The sequence below is a fragment of the Triturus cristatus genome, chromosome 4_1 (genome assembly GCF_964204655.1).
Source record: "Triturus cristatus chromosome 4_1, aTriCri1.1, whole genome shotgun sequence".
Lineage (NCBI taxonomy): Eukaryota > Metazoa > Chordata > Amphibia > Caudata > Salamandridae > Triturus > Triturus cristatus.
In genome coordinates, this window is record NC_140585.1 from 125,117,978 (window position 1) to 125,126,490 (window position 8,513).

Sequence of the window (8,513 nt, forward strand, 5' to 3'; positions counted from 1 at the left end):
GGGGCTCTAAGAAGGGATTAAAACACAACAAAGCCTCGATAGCAAGTAAATGGTCTTTTAAAGACCTGTGAAGTACTCGGGTGCGGCTTTGTGTGTGCCTGGGAAGCTGTCTCAGCTGGGCTGCCGGGTGGGGGGGAAGCTGAAGCCCTTTCAGCCCAATGGGCGTTGCGCGCCTGATTGCATTGCGTCTTTGGAGTGCTCCCATGGACCTTTTGTGCCTTTCCTACCTACCGGTTAATCCACCCTGCAGATCTGGCGTGAGTGTGTGTATATGTAAATATATGGGGGCAGTTTTACAAGCCCCTTGCGCCACTTCTGCGTCAATTTTAACATGGAAAAAGTGACGCAAAAGTGGGGCAAGGGGCTTGAAAATCTGCCCCGTACTGCTTTACTAAGATTATGTCGGTGTTTCGACACTTTTTATGACGCAGCCGTGACGCAAAATCCATTTTGGGATTTACCAAGACACACAATTCAAGGTTTGGGTGGTTTTGCCTGGGGTTTAATCCCAAAAGTAACTCCGTGCAATGCATAGCGCTGCCTTGTGCATCGGGGAGGCACTACATGTATGGAGCCTGGGCGTCCACATAATTCTCCCGTGCATTCTGACGGAAACCCCTTGCACATGCTTGTTTACCTTGGGTGTAACTGTATTGCGTCCAGAGCGCCCTGGCCTCCTCTCGGCGCTTTACGCACGCAGATGTTCAATGCCAGCTTCTCATTCTTGTTGGCACTGAAGATGAATTGAAGTGAGGGCATGTTTGACGCCAGGTCACTCTATCTTTTGTTCTGTATCTGTCAGATTGGACACGTATAAACCATATACATTTCAATTGGTTTAGCTCCTATATTGAATAAAATTCAGAGCAGGCCATGTTAGGACTTTTAGACAGCGCTGTCTTTTGAATACCAAATGAATTGGTGGTTTATGTCTCTCTGTTCTGCAGTCATTAATATCAGTTTACTACCGACAGTAAAATGAAGTCACCTGCCAGTCGCCTTTGACACAAGCTTTCTTATCTATTTTCTTTTACTGGTCTCTGAAGTCGAAGTCAACTCCTGACTCTATATTCTATTATAAAAAGTGTTTCCGCCCGGTTTCAAAACGGGGACCTTTCGCGTGTGAGGCGAACGTGATAACCACTACACTACGGAAACGCATGTACACCCACCGGGGCAACTTCTGAACAAATCTCAAATGACCGCACAGCAGTGCTCTTCACCCTCTATCAAAAGTCCTGATTTTATTTCCTAAGGCGGCTTCGAAAATTATATCCAAAATGTCTTAATAGCTTCATTCGTTTGGTCTCCCTTTGTGGTCGTTGCTTTGCTCCGATCCCGCAGCAGCAAACCTCTTACTAAGCCGCTTCCTGCTTGAAAAAATATTCAGCCTTTTTATGAACAAGCTAACTTTTCGCTTTGACTAATTCACCGCTCAGTTTAGGAGATAATTCGGCGATGAGTCAGGGGGGGCAGATGCATGCTGGGAGTGTGGGGCTGAGGACCCTTCATGATTCCAGCGCCCTGAAGGCTGCACCACCCCGATCCGAGAGCTGCAAACTCCGAGCCCAGACTGAGTCCCAGCTGCGGGTTCCAAGTTTGGCTCCGATGAGTCTCTGATATTGTTTCCTTTGCCTATTTTCACCCTCAAAAACTTCCCATGAGTCGCTGTTGGGCCAACGGAGTGAGGACCGCAGAGGTGAGGTGAGGTGAGGTGAGGGGAGGGGGGGGGGGAGGCTCAGCCACCGTCAGTGCTTGAACGAGTCACCAAGACTGAAGAGTCACGAGTTATAGAACAGTATATTTGATTGAATACGACAGAAAGTGGAGGCAGTGAATATTTGCAGCAGTTGTGGGTATTAACCGCACCTACCGCTCCCCACAACTGTGCAGCCCTGAACCCCGCGATCTGTGAGCTGCACCCGCTGCGCCCAGACTGAGTAAAAAGCACAATCTTTCTGATGTGTGTTTTGTGACTTTCACAATTTCCTGCTGCAGTGACTCACCCTCCCAGTAATGCTGCAAAGAAAAAAGAATTACCCGCAGAATCAAAGGCGACTTTACACACAAGATCCTGAATATTGTGTGTTGGGGGGGGGGGGGTATATATTATGGATGTGTCCAGTGAGGCGCCGAGCCGATTGTGTAGAAGCTCTATGTAGCCAGGCTCACGAGTCATTCTTAAAAACATCTCCGAACCCCACCAGCCTCCTGGGCAGGAATTTTTGCAACTACAAAGAGAGAGGTAATAAAATCGCATTAGACTCTGTGGGACGTATTCCTTTGATGAACAGAAAAGTGGGTCATTGACATTAGCAAAACATGTCAGGATGGCCGAGCGGTCTAAGGCGCTGCGTTCAGGTCGCAGTCTCCTCTGGAGGCGTGGGTTCGAATCCCACTTCTGACATCATCCTTTTGTGACATGCATTTTTAGACTTGAATTCAGTGTTTTTTGTCAAGCACCCATATCTCAGACAATGTGAACATTATATATAAGCATAACTTACTATTGTAAATTGTTGCTAAGCTCTATTGTCCATTTTTTTCTACTAATTGCCTGCAGGGGGCTCTTGAAACTGCAAATCCAAGAATCTTCATCAAATCGCACAAGAGGGACTGCGATAAAGGTCTTGACTCTTCCTATCAAACGTAGCTATCTATCGTGCAGCAGGTTCAGTGGCACCAGGGTCCACCGTGTTCCAATTTTAGCTGTGCTTTTAATTTCCATGTTCAGGGGATCGGGCGGGGTGTTGGGAGGCGGAGGAGTGGTGGAGGGAGGAGGGGGGGGGGGGGCTCATTCATTTTATTAGGAAGCCCTCCTGCCTCCTATTGAAATAGTCCATCCAGAAATGTGGCCCTCGGATGTATATTGAATAAAATTTAGAGCAGGCCATGTTAGGACTTTTAGACAGCGCTGTCTTTTGAATACCAAATTTATTGGTGGTTTATGTCTCTCTGTTCTGCAGTCATTAATAACAGTTTACTACCGACAGTAAAATGAAGTCACCTGCTCGTCGCCTTTGACACAAGCTTTCTTATCTATTTTCTTTACTGGTCTCTGAAGTCGAAGTCATCCACCCTTTATATGTTTTTTATAAAAGTTGTTTCCGCCCGGTTTCGAACCGGGGACCTTTCGCGTGTGAGGCGAACGTGATAACCACTACACTACGGAAACCCATGGATTGTTATTGAAGCGGCTCTTAAACAAATTTCAAATTAGTGCACAGCAGTGCGTGTCACCCACTATCAAAAGTCCGCATTTCATTTCCTAAGGCGGCTTCGGAATTTATATCCAAAATGTATTATAGCTTCATTCATTTAGTCTCCCTGAGGGATGGTTGCTCTGTTCCTGTCCCGCAGCAGCAAATCTCTTAATAAGCCCCTTCCTTCCTAAAAAAACTAACTTTTCACTTTGTTCTCCACTCAGTTTGGGCGATAGATCGGCTCCGAGTCAGCAAGGGGACAGGTGCGTGATGGCGGTGTGGGGCCGATTCATGATTCCAGCGCCCTGAAGGCTGCACAGCCGAGATCCGGGAGCTGCAAACCTTCACCCCTGAGAGCTATCCTCCATGATGCCCGGGTGAGGGGCAGCTGCGGAGTTCAAAGCTTGGCCCGATGGGTCTCTCGGATAATGTTGCCTTTGCCTCGAATCACCCTCAGAAACACCCGATCATGAGTCTTAAGCTACTGGGTGAACGGAGTGAAGACCGCAGCGGAGCGGGGGGACTCAGTCACAGTCAGTGCTTGAACAAGTCACCGAGACTTCGAAGAGTCACGAGTAAGCTATTGAGCCTTTTATAGCTCTTTTCACTATATATAATTGAAAACGGCAGAAAATGGAGGCAGTCAATGTTTGCAGCAGCTGTGTGGATCAACCGCACCCACCGCGCCCCACAACTGTGCAGCCCTGAACCCCGCGGTCTGTGAGCCGCACCCGCTGCGCCCAGACTGCGCAAAATACACAATCCTTCTGATGTATGTTTTGTGACTTTTACGATTTACTGCTGCAGTGACTCGCCTTCCCAGTAATGCTGCAAAGAAAAAAATAATTTTTACCCGCAGAATCAAAGGGGACTTTACACACAAGATCCAGAATACTGTGTGTGTGAGGGGTGGAAAATTGTGGAGCTGTGTCCAGTGACGAGCCGAGAGTGTAGAATCGCTTTGTATCCAGGCTCACGAGTCATCCTAGAAACATCTCCAAACCCCACCAGCCCCCAGGACAGGAAGTTCTGCAACTACAAAGAGAGAGGCAGGCGGGCAACTAGAGCCAAATTTCGAGGGGGGCTGAAAAAGATTTCGGGAGGGGGGGGGGGAGCTAAGTCTTCCAGCCATAGGCAGAGTGGCTGTAAGAAGGGGTGAAAACACAACAAAAGCCTCATCAACGAGTAAATGGTCTTTTAAAGACCTGTGAAGTACTCGGGTGCAGCTGCAATTAGAAGGACGCCAGCCCGAGAGGCTGTCTCAGCCGGGCTGACACACATGACGGGGGGGGGGGGGGGCTGAAGCCCGGTGAGCCCAATGGGTGTTGGGCGCCTGGAGAGAGGCAATACAGCCACAATGAACTCTTTGGGACACATGCATTTGATGAGCAGGAAAGTGAGTGACAAGGAAGAAGGGCCATGTCAGGATGGCCCAGCGGCCGAGGCGCTGTGATTAGGTCGTCGTCTCCTCTAGATACCTCGGTTCAAATCCCATTTCTGACAGGGGTTCTGTCAAAGCCGTTTTTGCTCATGAGTTCAGTGTTTTTTTTTTTTCAAGCACTCCTATCTCAGACAATGTCAACATTATATATAAGCATAACTACTTTTTTAAATTATTAGTGCGCTGAGGCTGTCTCAGTGTAGTAGGAGCCCTGTTATCAGTGCTCTGAGGCTGTCTAAGTGTACTGTGAGCCCTTTTATTAGTGCTCTGTTGATGTCTCGGTGTAGTAGGAGCCCTGTTATCAGTGATCTGAGGCTGTCTCGGTGTAGAGCGAGGCCTGTTATAAGTGCTCTGAGGCTGTCTCAGTGTAGTGTGAGCCCTGTTATTATTCCTCTGAGGCTGTCTCGGTGTAGAGTGAGCCCTGTTATTAGTGCCCTGAAGCTGTCTCAGTGTAGTCCGAGCCCTGGTATTAGTGCCCTGAGGCTGTCTCTGTGTAGTGTGAGCCCTGTTATTAGTGCCCTGAAGCTGTCTCAGTGTAGTCCGAGCCCTGGTATTAGTGCCCTGAGGCTGTCTCTGTGTAGTGTGAGCCCTGTTATTAATGCTCTGAGGCTGTCTCAGTGTAGTACGAGCCCTGTTATTAGTGCCCTGAGCCTGTCTCGGTGTAGTGTGAGCCCTGTTATTAGTGCTCTGAGGCTGTCTTAGTGTAGTGTGAGCCCTGTTATTATTCCTCTGAGGCTGTCTCGGTGTAGAGTGAGCCCTGTTATTAGTGCCCAGAAGCTGTCTCAGTGTAGTCCGAGCCCTGGTATTAGTGCCCTGAGGCTGTCTCTGTGTAGTGTGAGCCCTGTTATTAGTGCTCTGAGGCTGTCTCAGTGTAGTCCGAGCCCTGGTATTAGTGCTCTGAGGCTGTCTCAGTGTAGTATGAGCCCTGTTATTAGTGCCCTGAGCCTGTCTCGGTGTAGTGCGAGCCCTGTTATTAGTGCTCTGAGGCTGTCTCAGTGTAGCGCGAGCCATGTTATTAGTGCTCTGAGGCTGTCTCAGTGTAGCGCAATCCCTGTTATTAGTGCTCTGGGGCTGTCTCGGTGTAGTGCGAGCCCTGTTATTAGTGCTCTGAGGTTGTCTCGGTGTAGTGCGAGCCCTGTTATTAGTGCCCTGAGGCTGACTCAGTGTAGTCCGAGCCATGTAATTAGTCCTCTGAGGCTGTCTCGTTTTAGTCCGAGCCCTGTTATTAGTGCCCTGAGGCTGTGTCGGTGTAGTATGAGCCCTGTTATTAGTGCTCTGAGGCTGTCTCGGTGTAGTCTGAGCCCTGATATTCGTGCCCTGAGGCTGTCTTGGTGTAGTGCGAGCCCTGTTATTAGTGCTCTGAGGCTGTCTCAGTGTCGAGTGAGCCCTCTTATAAGTGCTCTGAGGCTGTCTCACTGTAGTGGGAGCCCTGTTATAAGTGCTCTGAGGCTGTCTCAGTGTAGTGTGAACCCTGTTATTAGTGCTCTGAGGCTGTCTCATTGTAGTGGGAGCACTGTTATAAGTGCTCTGAGGCTGTCTCGGTGTAGTGTGAGCCCTGTTATTAGTGCTCTGAGGCGTTCTCGGTGTAGTGTCAGCACAGTTATTAGTGCTCTGAGGCTGTATCAGTGCGGTGCGAGCCCTGTTATTTATGCTCTGAGGCTGTCTCGGTGTAGTGTGAGCCCAGTTATTAGTGCTCTCAGGCTGTCTCGGTGTAGTGTGAGCCCTGTTATTATTGCTCTGAGGCTGTCTCGGTGTAGTGCAAGCCCTGTTATTAGTGCTTTGAGGCGGTCTCAGTGTAGTGTCAGCCCTTTTATTAGTGCTCTGAGGCTGTCTCAGTGTAGTGTCAGCCCTGTTATTAGTGCTCTGAGGCAGTCTCAGTGTAGTGTGAGCCCTGTTATTAGTGTTTTGAGGCGGTCTCAGTGTAGTGTCAGCACAGTTATTAGGTCTCTGAGGCTGTCTCAGTCTAGAGTGAGCCCTGTTATTAGTGCTCTGAGGCTGTCTCAGTGTGGTGTGAGCTCTGTTAATAGTGCTCTGAGGCTGTCTCAGTGCTGTGGGAGCCCTGTTATGAGTGTTCTGAGGCTGTCTCGGTGTAGTGTGAGCCCTGTTATTAGTGCTTTGAGGCGGTCTCAGTGTAGTGTCAGGACTGTTATTAGTGCTCTGAGGCTGTCTAAGTCTAGGGTGAGCCCTGTTATTAGTGCTCTGAGGCTGTCTCAGTGTAGTGTGAGCCCTGTTATTAGTGCTCTGAGGCTGTCTCAGTGTAGTGCGAGCCCTGTTATTAGGGCTCTGAGGCTGTCTCGGTATAGTGTGGGCCCTGTTATTAGTGCTTTGAGGCTGTCTCAGTGTAGTGCGAGCTCTGTTATTAGGGCTCTGAGGCTGTCTCGGTATAGTGTGAGCCCTGTTATTAGTGCTCTGAGGCTGTCTCAGTGTAGTGCGAGCCCTGTTATTAGGGCTCTGAGGCTGTCTCGGTATAGTGTGGGCCCTGTTATTAGTGCTTTGAGGCTGTCTCAGTGTAGTGCGAGCTCTGTTATTAGGGCTCTGAGGCTGTCTCGGTATAGTGTGAGCCCTGTTATTAGTGCTCTTATTCTGTCTGTGTAGTGTGAGCTCTGTTATTAGTGCTCAGAGGCTGTCTCGGTGTAGTGTGAGCCCCTTTATTACTGCTCTGAGGCTGTCTCAGTGTAGTGCGAGACCTGTTATTAGTGCTCTGAGGCTGTCTCAGTGTAGGGTGAGCCCTGTTATAAGTGCTCTGAGGCTGTCTCGTTGTAGTGTGAGCCTTGTTGTTAGTGCTCTGAGGCTGTCTCACTGTAGTACGAGCCCTGTTATTAGTGCTCTGTTGCTGTCTCAGTGTATTGCGAGCCCTGTTATTAGTTCTCTGTTGCTGTCTCAGTGTAGAGTGAGCCCTGTTATTAATGTCTCAGTGTAGTGTGAGCCCTGTTATCAGTGTTCTGAATCTGTCTCAGTGTAGCGTGAGCCCTGTTATCAGTGCTCTGAGACTGTCTCACTCTAGTGCGAGCCCTATCAATACTGCTCTGAGGCAGTCTCAGTGTAGTGTCAGCCCTGTTATTAGTGCTCTGTTGCTGTCTCAGTGTAGTGTGAGCCCTGTTATTAGTGCTCCGAGGCTGTCTCGGTGTATTGTGAGCCCTGTTAATAGTGCTTTGAGGCGGTCTCAGTGTAGTGCGATCCCTGTTATTAGTGCTGTGAGGCGGTCTCAGTTTAGTGCAAGCCCTGTTATTAGTGCTGTGAGGCGGTCTCAGTTTAGTGCAAGCCCTGTTATTAGTGCTGTGAGGCTGTCTCAGTTTAGTGCAAGCCCTGTTAATAGTGCTGTGAGGCTGTCTCACTCTAGTGGAAGGCCTGTTAGTGCTCTGTGGATGTCTCACGAAAGTAGCAGCCCAGTTATTAGTGCCATGAGGCTGTCTCACTGTTGGGGAAGCCTCATCAGTGTCTCACGGATGTGATGCATTATGCTGATCTATAAAAACTTCTAAAATACACAAATTCATTTAATTGGACACATGAATTGACGATAGGGAGTCACTGGCTACAGATTCGGATGCACCCTCTTACCTGCTCCTTCCCTAGACTGTTCCTCAGATCCTGACTACAAGCAGAGACCGCTCTGGGGCTGGCAGCAGTCTCACTCCAGTCAGCCCTGCATGCTGGTGATTGACAGGAGCAGCCGTGGCCAGGTCACGCTGAGGTCAAGTGACACGCGCCAGAAGCTTTAGCAGTGTAGCTCAGGAGGTTAATGCTCTTTGATAGTGATGTCTGCGTCATCTGCTGTGACAAGTTTCCCTTTTCAGTGACAAGACTCCTAATTGGCACATTCTTCTGCAGGCTCCGCGTACAGAGCCCCGCCTACTGCTACTGAAGAT

General features: G+C 49.3%; 2 non-coding genes across 2 annotated transcripts; one reads left to right on the forward strand and one right to left on the reverse strand.

Moving 5' to 3' along the window:
* Positions 1-2,324: 2,324 nt before the first annotated feature.
* TRNAL-CAG (transfer RNA leucine (anticodon CAG)) lies at positions 2,325-2,407 on the forward strand. The gene has a single exon. It is a non-coding gene; the product is annotated as a tRNA-Leu (tRNA).
* A 695-nt stretch (positions 2,408-3,102) lies between these two features.
* Positions 3,103-3,175, reverse strand: TRNAV-CAC (transfer RNA valine (anticodon CAC)). Its single transcript has one exon. It is a non-coding gene; the product is annotated as a tRNA-Val (tRNA).
* Positions 3,176-8,513: the final 5,338 nt, after the last annotated feature.